The 11,569-nt window shown below is 33.2% G+C and overlaps 2 long non-coding RNA genes across 10 annotated transcripts; one reads left to right on the top strand and one right to left on the bottom strand.

The window, feature by feature from the left end:
• Positions 1-365: 365 nt before the first annotated feature.
• Positions 366-5,304, top strand: LOC116130637. Of its 6 annotated transcripts, none has more exons than XR_004128097.1 (10): positions 366-871; positions 1,392-1,471; positions 1,626-1,693; positions 2,277-2,370; positions 2,485-2,594; positions 2,729-3,165; positions 3,256-3,328; positions 3,501-3,674; positions 4,361-4,543; positions 4,770-5,304. It is a non-coding gene; the product is annotated as an uncharacterized LOC116130637 (long non-coding RNA). The 6 variants fall into 6 exon arrangements; XR_004128096.1 differs by having other exon boundaries at positions 2,277-2,374; positions 3,151-3,165; positions 3,599-3,674; XR_004128095.1 differs by having other exon boundaries at positions 2,277-2,374; positions 3,151-3,165.
• A 388-nt stretch (positions 5,305-5,692) lies between these two features.
• LOC116130647 lies at positions 5,693-10,841 on the bottom strand. 4 transcript variants are annotated; one of them, XR_004128100.1, is made up of 6 exons: positions 10,446-10,841; positions 9,295-9,623; positions 8,865-8,943; positions 8,052-8,120; positions 6,124-6,305; positions 5,693-6,045 (listed from the first exon to the last, which is right to left on the bottom strand). It is a non-coding gene; the product is annotated as an uncharacterized LOC116130647 (long non-coding RNA). The 4 variants fall into 4 exon arrangements; XR_004128101.1 differs by having other exon boundaries at positions 5,693-6,036; XR_004128099.1 differs by having other exon boundaries at positions 5,693-6,305; positions 10,446-10,516; positions 10,613-10,841.
• Positions 10,842-11,569: the final 728 nt, after the last annotated feature.

Below are 11,569 nucleotides of genomic sequence, written 5' to 3'. Positions count from 1 at the left end.
TTAAATATAAATACAATATCAGTGAACGTAGGATTCGCTTGTTTAAGCATCCAAACCACTTTAAGCATTGTCTTGCCACCATTCACATTCTCAATCCCCCATTCACATGTATCTTCTGGGCCAGCTCAGCATTTCACACATGCGTTTAGTTAGTATCAAAATCACGTATCAACAATATTATTTTTGTAATTTTTTTTCCTTGAATTTATCATGTTATAAGGTTAACCACCTTAAAGAAAATTTACGGGGGTCCATCCGCATGCTTGCTGCACGTACCAAAAAACATTGTGGAACCATGTTACTCTGCATAAGACCATAAGTTTACAACATTATCTTATAGTTATATATCAACACCATTCATATATCTATATAATTCTGAAGTCCACCTTTACTGTTGATTGTTATTTGGATTAGGATTCCAGCAGTATTTCTAATATTCTACTTAGGATTCAGTAGGATCTTTACAATTGTTAAAAGTGTCTGCATGTTTAGTGCATGTGTTTGCGATTGGTCTGACCTATTGATTGAATGAGAGATATTAATGCATTGGATTGGCATTCCAAGAGTTTGATATCAACCAAACGTTTCTTGATTAAGCGATTCTCTGTCTCATCTATCAAATTAAACTCACCCAATCGATTAAACGTATCCACTGCTTCATTAACAAGAGTCGATTGAACGTATCCATCACTTACTCGGTGCCGATCCCACCGGCCGTCGTTAACTTCGGTGGCAGAGTGATTGGCGGCGGCGGTGAAGAGTCGATTCTTCCTGTTCGAACTTTCATTTCGGTACTTGATGCTTATCATAATCTCTCCGGCTTGCCTTGGGAAAGCTATATCCGAAATTTGTCACAAAGCGCTATAAAATTGTAAACTTTATGACTAAGTTTAGTTTTGTAGATATTTAAATTCATAGCTCTATAAAAGACGAGATGGTTGTGTTTTGGTTGTATCATATTTTCTTCTCTTTTCCCGGGAATTTTTTTTTTTAATAGCTTAGAAGAGATATTTCCTCATTTCAATGATTCATTAGATTTTTATTTCTCCACAAATGAAATGAGTTTTCAAAACTTTATTTTTGACGAAAACCCAACTGAAATTCCAACTGGGTAAAGTTGAAAAAAATCGCAGCATCATTAATCTTGAATTCCAGGAGATGCTTCTTTTTTTTTCTTTTTTTTTTTAATTATGTGAAAATTTTATGTTTACTTAAATCATTTTTTTGTCGATGGAGAGAAACGGAAAGACAATAATATCGTAGAAAATGAATTAGGTGATTGTGAAGCACCCATTTTGAATTCAAGCGTTTTCTTGGATCATGTTGGAGAAGTACTTCGTCTTTTTGCAACTTAATTGACTGGTGGTATCTCTTGTTCTTTTGGTCAATAGGTTGGACGCGTATATATATATGAATGATTAGCTTATGAAGGCATTTCAAGCTGAAAGGAAAGTATTTACAGATCCTATAGGTAGGATTACTGAAAAGAAATGCAGAGGAGGATAGATTTTTTATCTATTCATGTCTCATTCATCTTTTTGCAACTTAATTGATGTTGGATTTTCTGTTTGCATGTCCTCCAGCTATTGATGCACCCGGTGGCTTTTTATTTGAATGGTGGTCAGTCTTTTGGGATATATTTATTGCTAGAACAAATGAGAAGCACTCTGACGCTGCTGCATCCTACATTGAGGTGGGTTTGTGAGATTTTGGGTTGAGTTTTTCTCCTTTCTTTGGGCTTAACTTCCAGAAATATCCTTCTCTTGCCTGTCTTTGGTTTCATGATTTGACCTAATTGTTGTGGTTGGTCCCTCCATGCTAAATCAGAATGAATTACAATAATTGCAATCTGGAAAGTGGAATTTGATTCTATTTATATAAAAGAAAATTCAGGATTGAGTGCCTACCGCTAACTAATGGTATTTAGCACTTTATATTTAGTTAATGTGGAGCAAATTGATAGGAATATAGGCATATAAAATCTCTAATATAATGTAGTGTGTTGTTTGGTTCCATAATATGGAAAAGTTTTATCTGAACTGAATTGAACAATTGCATTGGCTGTAGTTTTGTGCAGTTTATATCTCCAGGTTTTTGATAACAAAATCTCTCTATCTCTCTTTTTAAACTCTGCATTTCCTCATCTGAACAGTGGGCTTCTATCAACTTAAGATTTTACATCATACATATATGAAGCATTTATACTTCCATTTTTATTGTAAAATTTTAAGACTGAATTTTTGACTGGTGGTATTTTTTGTTCTTTTGGTCAATAGTTTGGATGTGTATATATATCATTACCTTATGAAGAGAAAATTGCATGCTTCTGCAAAGGCATTTCAAGCTGAAGGGAAAGTATCTACAGATCCTGTAGGTGGGATTACTGAAAAGAAATGCAAAGGAGGATAGATTTTTATCTATTCGTGTCTCATTCATCTTTTGCAAATTAATTGGTGTTGTGTTTTCTGTTTGCATGTCCTCAAGCTATTGATGCACCCGGTGGCTTTTTATTTGAATGGTGATCAGTCTTTTGGGATATATTTATTGCTATAACAAATGAGAAGCACTCTGACGCTGCTGAATCCTACATTGAGGTGGGTTTGTGCAATTTTGGGTAGAGTTTTATTCCTTTCTTTGGGCTTAACTTCCAGAAATTTCGCTCTCTTGCATGTCTTTGGTTTCATGATTTGCCCCAATTGTTGTGGTTGGTCCCTCCATGCTAAATCAGAATGAATTACAATAATTGCAATCTGGAAAGTGAAATCTGATCCAGTTGCAGCACAGCTTTGTGGGTTTCTTGATTCAAAGAAAATGAGGTCAAGTTTGATTTTTAATATTTAGTTTATTTTTTTCTTGCTTTTGGCTAAGGTCCCTATGACCCAGTTTTGATCGAAGCCTGGGAACATTGGGATGATCAACATGTTTCTGAAAATGATTACCCTAGAGCATTTCCAGGCAATCAGGTTGCTTTTGATATCATTGATCAAAAGAAGAGATTATGTTCCTGTTCAGTTTACATTTTAAGCCCTTTATTATTATTTTATTAAGTCTATTTCATCACTTTGCATTCTGTGCTACGTTGTGTTTGTTTTACAACATGGGGGTAAGGATCCTGAAAGGTTTGTGCTCCTGAATTTTGACGAAGCACAGAGTCTATTAGTTCAGGTAAATAGAAATTTATTTCATTGATATTTTTTGTTCATCTGCGGATCTTTGATCTGCTTCTTAACAAAGAGCCTATTATGTTTTATATAGGTTACGGCAGCCCTAGCAGTGGCTGAATCAGCTAATGAGTTCATTTACTGTTAAACTTTGATTAAAGCTCTGAGTAAGTCATTTACTATTAAACTTTGATTGAAGCTGGGTTTCTTGATTCAAAGAAAATGAAGTCAAGTTTGATTTTTAATATTTAGTTTATTTTGTGTATTCAATAACTTCATGGTGTATCTCCTTGAATTTATGGGACTCTTCTTATACTTCGTTTGGTCAAACTACCTTAGGGAGTGCAGCAATTTTTGGCCTTTTCTTGGGTGCTGGTAGCTTGATACATTCTGGGAAATCTTACTAACTTTTCTCTTGCTACTATGATGAAACCAAGTTTTCTGGAGACTCCGGGTATGGATTTTGGATCTGTTTATGGCATGTAGAGAGCATTCAGTGAAGGAGACATAAAGGTCAGACTTAATTTTTGCAATGTTTTTAACCTTTTCTCTTTCCCGTATGTGCTTCTATAATTTACTCTACATGTTCGAGCAGTGGGTTTCCTAAAGCACTTGGATTTTTTGGATTTATTTTTCTGCAATTATTTTAGTCACCTTAGATGGGGTAAGATGGGGAGGGTCTTTTTGCGAGACTTACTCTCCAAACGATTGATATCAAGGTTGTACACTTAATTCTTTGAGAAAACAATGGTTGATGGCGTTTTTTTTATAAACATTGTAGTATATTAATCATGTCTCCAAAGTAACGACTGATCCAGTTAGACTTCAGCAATTTAAAGCCTCTGCCAATGAATTACTTGAAAGCCAACACTGAATAGATCCTGTAGTCCATGATTGTGGTGTTTCCGTGTATCATAAGAAGATGAAACTACCACAGGATAGACCTTTCTGTTTAAAAGGTTTTTCAATCTTTCTGTCCATGGACAGAGTCTGGTTAAATCTTTTTCCTCTATAAATTCTAGACCACTTATTGACAATATTTACTCCTTATTAGAGGTCTTGCTGTGGGCAACGTAGCTCATTTGTTAGCATCTTCGTATTCTCCTTGCTCATATGTGTGGCATGACCCACCGAGTATTGACTTTGCATAGTAGTCTATGGATTGAAAAATGTTTAGATGTTTCTGGCCATTTCCACAGGATGGGGTTGGGTCATTGATACTGAGTTTTTATGAGAGACTCTTGGTAATGGCAATATGAGCTTCATCCACTCTCCTCACGAACAGCCTGTGATGATCACCACCTGCCCTACTAAGGACCGCAGGGAAGAGCTTTCCAGATACAGAAATAAAAAGACAAAGGAACTTTGGCAGAAGAATCAAGGTAAGATTGATTAGTAATACTTATTCTTTTTGCTTTTTCCATTAGATTATTGTTGTTATGGCAAAAAACAAACTACAAACTCATACAATTCTATGTGAACTTTTAGCATGTGTATGCACGTGTCTATTCTTAACTTAGCAACATAGATTCGCGTTGCTTATGGCAACAGACTATGGAAGACTCCTTACTAAAACTTTTTATACGTCTTTGTTCTGTATGCTTGCAGGAAGGCTCTTGCAAACTGTCAACAAAGAATTCGTGGACGGTTTGCAAAGACAGAAGAACCAGACATGTCCAGGAGGCAATAACTCTTAACTAATTCGGTAAGAAGAAGAATAGGAATGAAATAGCTAGGTCTGATGAAGTGTAATGCAAAGAATTGAGTAGTAGTGAAGCCTGGCAAAGAGAATTAGTGGAAAGCCTCAAGAGGTAATGCTAAATAAACAAGACCCCTCTCCCAACTCCAACAGAAGTAGTGTCAGAGAAACTGTTTGAAGAAAGGTAGCGGACCTCCTCAGCAATTTAAATTCTTTATGTTTGGTACTTGATGTAGATTTCAAGGACACCATTTGTAAAATTCACCTCACGATGGATGATTCCAACGCAACAAAGGATGTAAGTAAATCTACGATTCAGAAGTTCGCAATAAAAATTTGACGTTTTCAAGATTCCAGAGGTCAAGATACAGAGAACATAGAAAGTTTGTACCTGTGTAAAACTGTTTTACAGTTATGAAAGGGGAATTTATTGTTTCTGTTAGACATCTGTTTAATCACTTTCATACTTTAAAACCAAATTGAATACATCCTCTTTGTTTAGGGATAAACCAATTTCATTGTAACAATGATTTGTTAAAAAACAAATGAAATAGAGTTTATGTAAACCAAGTGTAAATAATATTATTAATTTTTGTAGGTAATTTCATTAATAAATAAAATTTAGATAATTTTAATGTGTAAGTATAAATGACAGGTATTAACAAGAATTATATAGTGGCATTGCATTGTCATTCCAAATGTCTAAATAAAAAGATATAAAGATTCGTATTGGTCATTTCACATTCACCAAAATAAATAAAAATTATATAAAGATATAAAGATTAGTGTTAGTACTTTCACATTCATCGAAATATAAACCCCTAATATTACCTATGAAAAAAATATTCTTAACAATTCTTATGGCCGAATATAGTTGGTTTGTTTACAAATTGTTTAAAAAACATCCAATAAACATATATGCGCAACGCACAGGCTTTCCAAAGTTGTTTCTTGACAAGTTATAGCTATTAAAAAAAATAAATAAATAAATCTTCATTCCGGATACTGCTTAACACATTATGGCATTTGGCTCCATCAATCCCTCCTCAACAACTACATGATCACAATCCATTACTTTTTTTGCAAAGAATTACCTGCAATTTTGAGATCTGAGCCCCATGAAAATCGGCTTTGTCATCAATCAAGGACATTTCCAGCATCACATTTCCTTTTTTACTGCAAAAGCTAAACAACTATAATCCATAGGAAAAAAACTGGTGGTTTTTTTTCATCATTCTAACGGAGAGCTGGCAAGCTGCTTACCTTCATTATGGATATGTCTAATAAACAAGAAGGATATGCATTCAAGCACATGATTATATCCTGATACAGGAATTTTATAGATTCTGTGACCGTTCCTCTGACAATTTGCATATTCGAAATGCAGCATAACACATTGTAGCATTACCTATCACTGTAAGCGTGGCTTGAAGAGCCACCAATACCTAAAGATCATAGATTAACAAACATGTCATTCGAGATATTTTATCTAAGAATAATCACACTCTTTTAATTAAGCACAAGGGCACAGAAATGCAATGTTCAACAAAACAATGTATTGGTTAATGAAAATAACTATGGTCTTCAGATATTCATATATAGAACTATAGAACTATCCATAGTATGTATAATCACTGTGACCCGAATGTAGTGGATAGAAAAATGCCTCGGCCAAAAGCAAAATATTATTTTGTGTTCCCATTTTATAACATACTCAAATGTAATGTGAGTACATATTGATTGTTGATTTCTAATCCAGCCAACAAATACACTGAACACTAAGTTTATGTATATAAACAGTTAAGTGGTCAAAACAGAATTGCAAGGGGGTGATTAAATTACTGATCTTGTTTTGTCAGTCGAACAATACTTGGGATGGAAGCAGTTTGTTTAACAAAAAACTGATTCAAACCCTCCAACTTCATGTGAAAATGTGTAAAAGTCTGAAACCATATCAATTTAGAATTTATCCTACATAGAAGAGCTTATGCATGTCCAAGCTTTATGAAACCATTGAACATACAATTTAATTTAAGTTGATGCACATTTTTATTTGCCAACAAAAAACTACTTTTACCGTGCCAAAAGAAGAAAATGTGATATACTCTGAGTTAGTTAACCAAGCCTCAGAACCGTTTCGAACCCAAGGAGATCTGATTTGTCTAAAATTGGGTTTCAAACACTAAAAATAAAGCAACACCAGTTCAACGCAAGACATCATTACTTAATGAACTAGACACACTTCTAATGTAATCTAAAATGACATTAACTGAATCCTCAAATCAACACCTATCTGACACAGATACCAATATGCAAGTGAAACTCCCTATGTAACACCAGCAAAGGTCATTAGAACATCAAGTACTTGTGAATACAATCTACAATGGAACAAAACCACACACCACACTATAACATCATACACAGTTTCAAATTTCCTATCATTACTCAAGAAGCACAACTGTAACTTTATAACAAAATTCAGGGAGCACATAATTTTTTATTCTACAGTTGTAACATTTGCTAAACTCCTTATTCAGGGATAAATACATAGCAATAATTGTGTTAAATCAGTAATTTCCCGCAATTATACAATTTGCTTAATTAATTTCACTTGTTCTTTTTATACTCAGTCAAGTCTATCAGAGAGTAACCTAATGAATTCCTAAGAATACCAGACTTCTTATAACTCCATGTTGCACATATACTTGTAGAATAATTGTCCTTCATTTTCTAATAAATATCTCACAACCTCCCTCGGGGGTTTTCTCCTAATCCTTACAAGTTTTCCATAATTGTAATTAAGCTTTTCATTTATTGGAAAATGGCACACATCTGATTATTGGGTTGTTAACATATAAAGATGGCAAAAAAAGGTAATACTGTTTCCACCTCTAAGTCTTTAGTTACTTCAATATAAATCACTTGGTAATGGATGAACAATGAAACATCACAGCAATGACAGGCATTGCAGTTCCATGGGAACTAAAATCAGGATGAAAATTACAAATACTTGACTAACAATGTACAAAACATGTCCAACTTAACTTAGTACCATAACTAAGATTTGAATATAGTGTAAAGCATCAAAGTAAAGTAAATGAACCATTTATTAAAACCAGTTCACAATAGCTTCTCCATTTCAATAAATTTATACTATTACTCAAAACAAATGTATAGTAAATAAAGCTTACCTCAAGAGACTCAGAATTATAAAAGAAATGCCATGTGCATGCACAAAATGCTCCACCAAGCAGGGTTACCTAAACAATAATGGAGAGGAAGAAAGAGTTTATGAAGAAACAATGTCATTTAGATGATTGCAAAACAACAAAGTATGCTCTATAGAAAGTTGTAAATTTAAATGAGTCAGCACTTACTGTTTTAAATCAGAACCTACAAGCCAATCTGAAAGGCTAATACCTAAAAGATATAAGACATCCAAAGACAAGTACTGTGCCCATTAAAGTAAGAAGGAAACTAGAATTAGTATCATTCCAGCTATTTCCAAGAAGACTGCAACATAAAGGGGCAACAGGATTTTATGCAGTCATACTCATCCTATTATGGTTTGTGTATCAGTTGCTTTGATCCATTTATTTTCTCATTGAAGTTGGAACAAGTTTTACAATCCTTATAACTAGGTCAAGTCTATCTAGACTTGTGTTCTGTGGAGTTTAGTATTTAGAATTTGTAAGTTTAGACTATAAACCAAATTTGTAGGGGTGACTACATTTCACAATGTATTGACTTAATTATAAATAGTAAACCTGTCCCTTAAAATCATATTAAAGCAAAATAGAGAAGTCCTAGTTTTATTACTAATGCTTATAATTTAGTGAAGTAATTGAAGAAAATATTTCATAGGTCTTTAGAATTTTGAATAAACACAAAATTCATCTACGGAACATGTTTACCAAGCATACACCAATTAACAATGCATTCCAAATTTTAGGTTAGTCATACAAGGAATGCAATGTAACAAGCAAAGATTGAGAAGAGCTCACCATTCCCCATGAAAGACCTTTCCATGCTTCATACTCAGATTTCTCTCCATATTGCCACACTAAAGCCATTGCGGTAATCCTTTTGAACAGAAAATTTACAGTCAATTATTCTTCTTCATTTTCAAACTGAATGTTAATTATCGGTATAAAGAGAAAATTCAAACCCCACAATATACAGAATGTTAATCATCGATATAAAGAGAAAATTTATACAACTATACAACACAACAAAATTACAATAATGAATCTAAATTGCTAAGTTGTTGTTAGCATTTCATTTTCCAAGTAAAACCTAGAGAAAACACACACAAACATGATTAAGAGATACCTGCTTTCTATCAATTTTTCACTCATCAGACTTAGCATTAATGAGAATAAATAAAACACAATTATTATAATAGCCACAATTGTGAGAGAATAAAACCCTCACCATTAACAACACTGGAGACATGCACGGCCCAGGTGGGCAAGGACAAGGCATTGGATGGTTCACTCAGTTGCAAAGATGAGGCCAACAACGACAATTCAGCAGCTGAGGCAGGTCCCACTCCCACCATCGTGAGGACCAAAGTAGCTCCAACTAGAGCAACAACAGCCTTTTCATAGTCAAGAATTACGACATTTTTTATGGGTCTTGGAGCTTGAGTTTTAGACAAGTCAGAAATAGCCACTAGTCTCTTGAAGGCTTCAAGAAGATCCTTTTCACTGGAATAAACTCCAACTGCAAACATCAGAAATCCTAATTCCAGAGCATAGTACCTAGAAATAGATTAAATAATAGAATCATAAGCATAATATTTGTAGAACTTACTTCATCAGGTAGCAAATTACTATCATATAAAATTTGTCATCTAAACCATTTACTTTCAATGTCGATCATTCAAAAGTTGCAAAAAAGTTTCTCAAGAAGCAAATATTCCATATCATAATGGAAGCACCTAAATTAATCACAAGAGTGTTTTGAATAAACAATGCTACTACATCAATTTGTTGCATTTTTGAAACCATTTTCTAACAACCCTCATTGCAACTCAAGACCAGCTTTCTCCTCATTTGGGTATTAAAAGAAAACAATAGGAAATATCTCATCAAGACAAAATAGGTCAGCTACTAGCGGCTAAAAACTAGAACCCAATTAAAGTTAAGAACTGGAACAGTTTCACTCTCCCCATAAAATTTATTATCACTTAAAACATATATAAAAGGTTTTGGTTTCATATCGGTCCCAAGTTTCGCCACAATCTTCTTTACTGCCCTTATCTGAAAATCAATTTTTTTCAGCAGAACTACCATTGATGTCACCTCACACAGCTCCATCCCATAATTTCTTTAAAATGGATGTTTAATGGGCCAATAGAAAACAGGTCACACCTGTTTTTCCTTCTTATCACCATTGATCTCTTACAATTGCACTGAAAACAAATTGCACTCTACAAGTATTAAAATTTTAACAAAAAACTGATGATGGAAGTTGACTAAAATCTATCTACAAACTATTACACCAAATTATACAAACACGACACAAGAAATTTAACGTAAGTATGCATACATAAATATTGTAAAATCATAAATCAAAATTACCTTATCAAAAGAACCCGAAAGCATCTCTGACATAGATTTGTTCACCAAATGTCTTGAGCTCCTAATTTTTACTTCCAATAATAAAAAAGATAAACAAAATACACCCAAATTAATATCAAAGCTAATATAAATACAAATGATACTGAATTGAAGTTTGAAGCTTATACCCATAAATCATAAGAGCAATATCATTAAAATTAGAATTGAGATATGAATTAAACAATTAAAAAAAAAAAAGACCCGAAGAAGATGAGTGTGAGAGGTTTGGGGGGAAGAGTGGAATGTTATGGTTTGGAATTGTAAAGGAGAAAATTTTCGCATTCAAATGCAAGCGTTGAAGTTGAAACATGTTTAAGTTTAGGTTCATCTTCACAAAACAATGGACGAGGTTTTGGTTTTGAATGGATAGAAGAAAAAATGGGGTAATTTTAGAATAAAATATTTTAATTTAAATTATGTGGGGCTTTTATAAATTGGGCTCTTGCCTTTGGACCTTTGGGCCTGGTCCTGTCCTGTCTTCTACAGATTATTTTCAGTGTTATCCGATGTTTTTTTAACCTCTTTGAAGCTCCGCTAATATTAAATACATCCACTTTATTATATAAAAAACACAAGTCATATATCAGCTTTAATCCAATTTTAAAAGAGTAATGTTAGGTATACAACTCAATCTCATAGTCTTCTCTCACAACTTTTAATATAACACTTTGCAATTAGACAAATGGGACCCATAGCAAGCAGACAGGATCAATTTACAAACTGACCAATTGCGATTATGAAAGAAGATTGTGAGATTGGGTTATGAACCTAGTATTACTCATTTTAAAATTAAAAATATATTTTACCCTTCACATTAATTACCAACTTAACAAATTTTTTAAATCATTCACTTAATAAATATCCAAATTGCAAAATCAATTTTGAACTTACAATTATATTATCCCAACCAAGGTTACACATTTAGTTGATTTTTATATTAAAAAAACATATGATAATTGTGTTTTTAAAGGGATAAAGTAGCTAAATAATTAATGATAATTATAAAAAATGAGATAAGTATGAATGAAATAATTTAAACACGATTAAATAAATAATAGATGTTGAAATATTGTTTTATCAACTTT

The sequence above is a fragment of the Pistacia vera genome, unplaced genomic scaffold (genome assembly GCF_008641045.1).
Source record: "Pistacia vera cultivar Batoury unplaced genomic scaffold, PisVer_v2 Contig223, whole genome shotgun sequence".
Taxonomy (NCBI): Eukaryota; Viridiplantae; Streptophyta; class Magnoliopsida; order Sapindales; family Anacardiaceae; genus Pistacia; species Pistacia vera.
The sequence above is the reverse complement of the archived record's forward strand: the minus strand, read 5'-3'. Positions and strand labels throughout refer to the sequence as shown.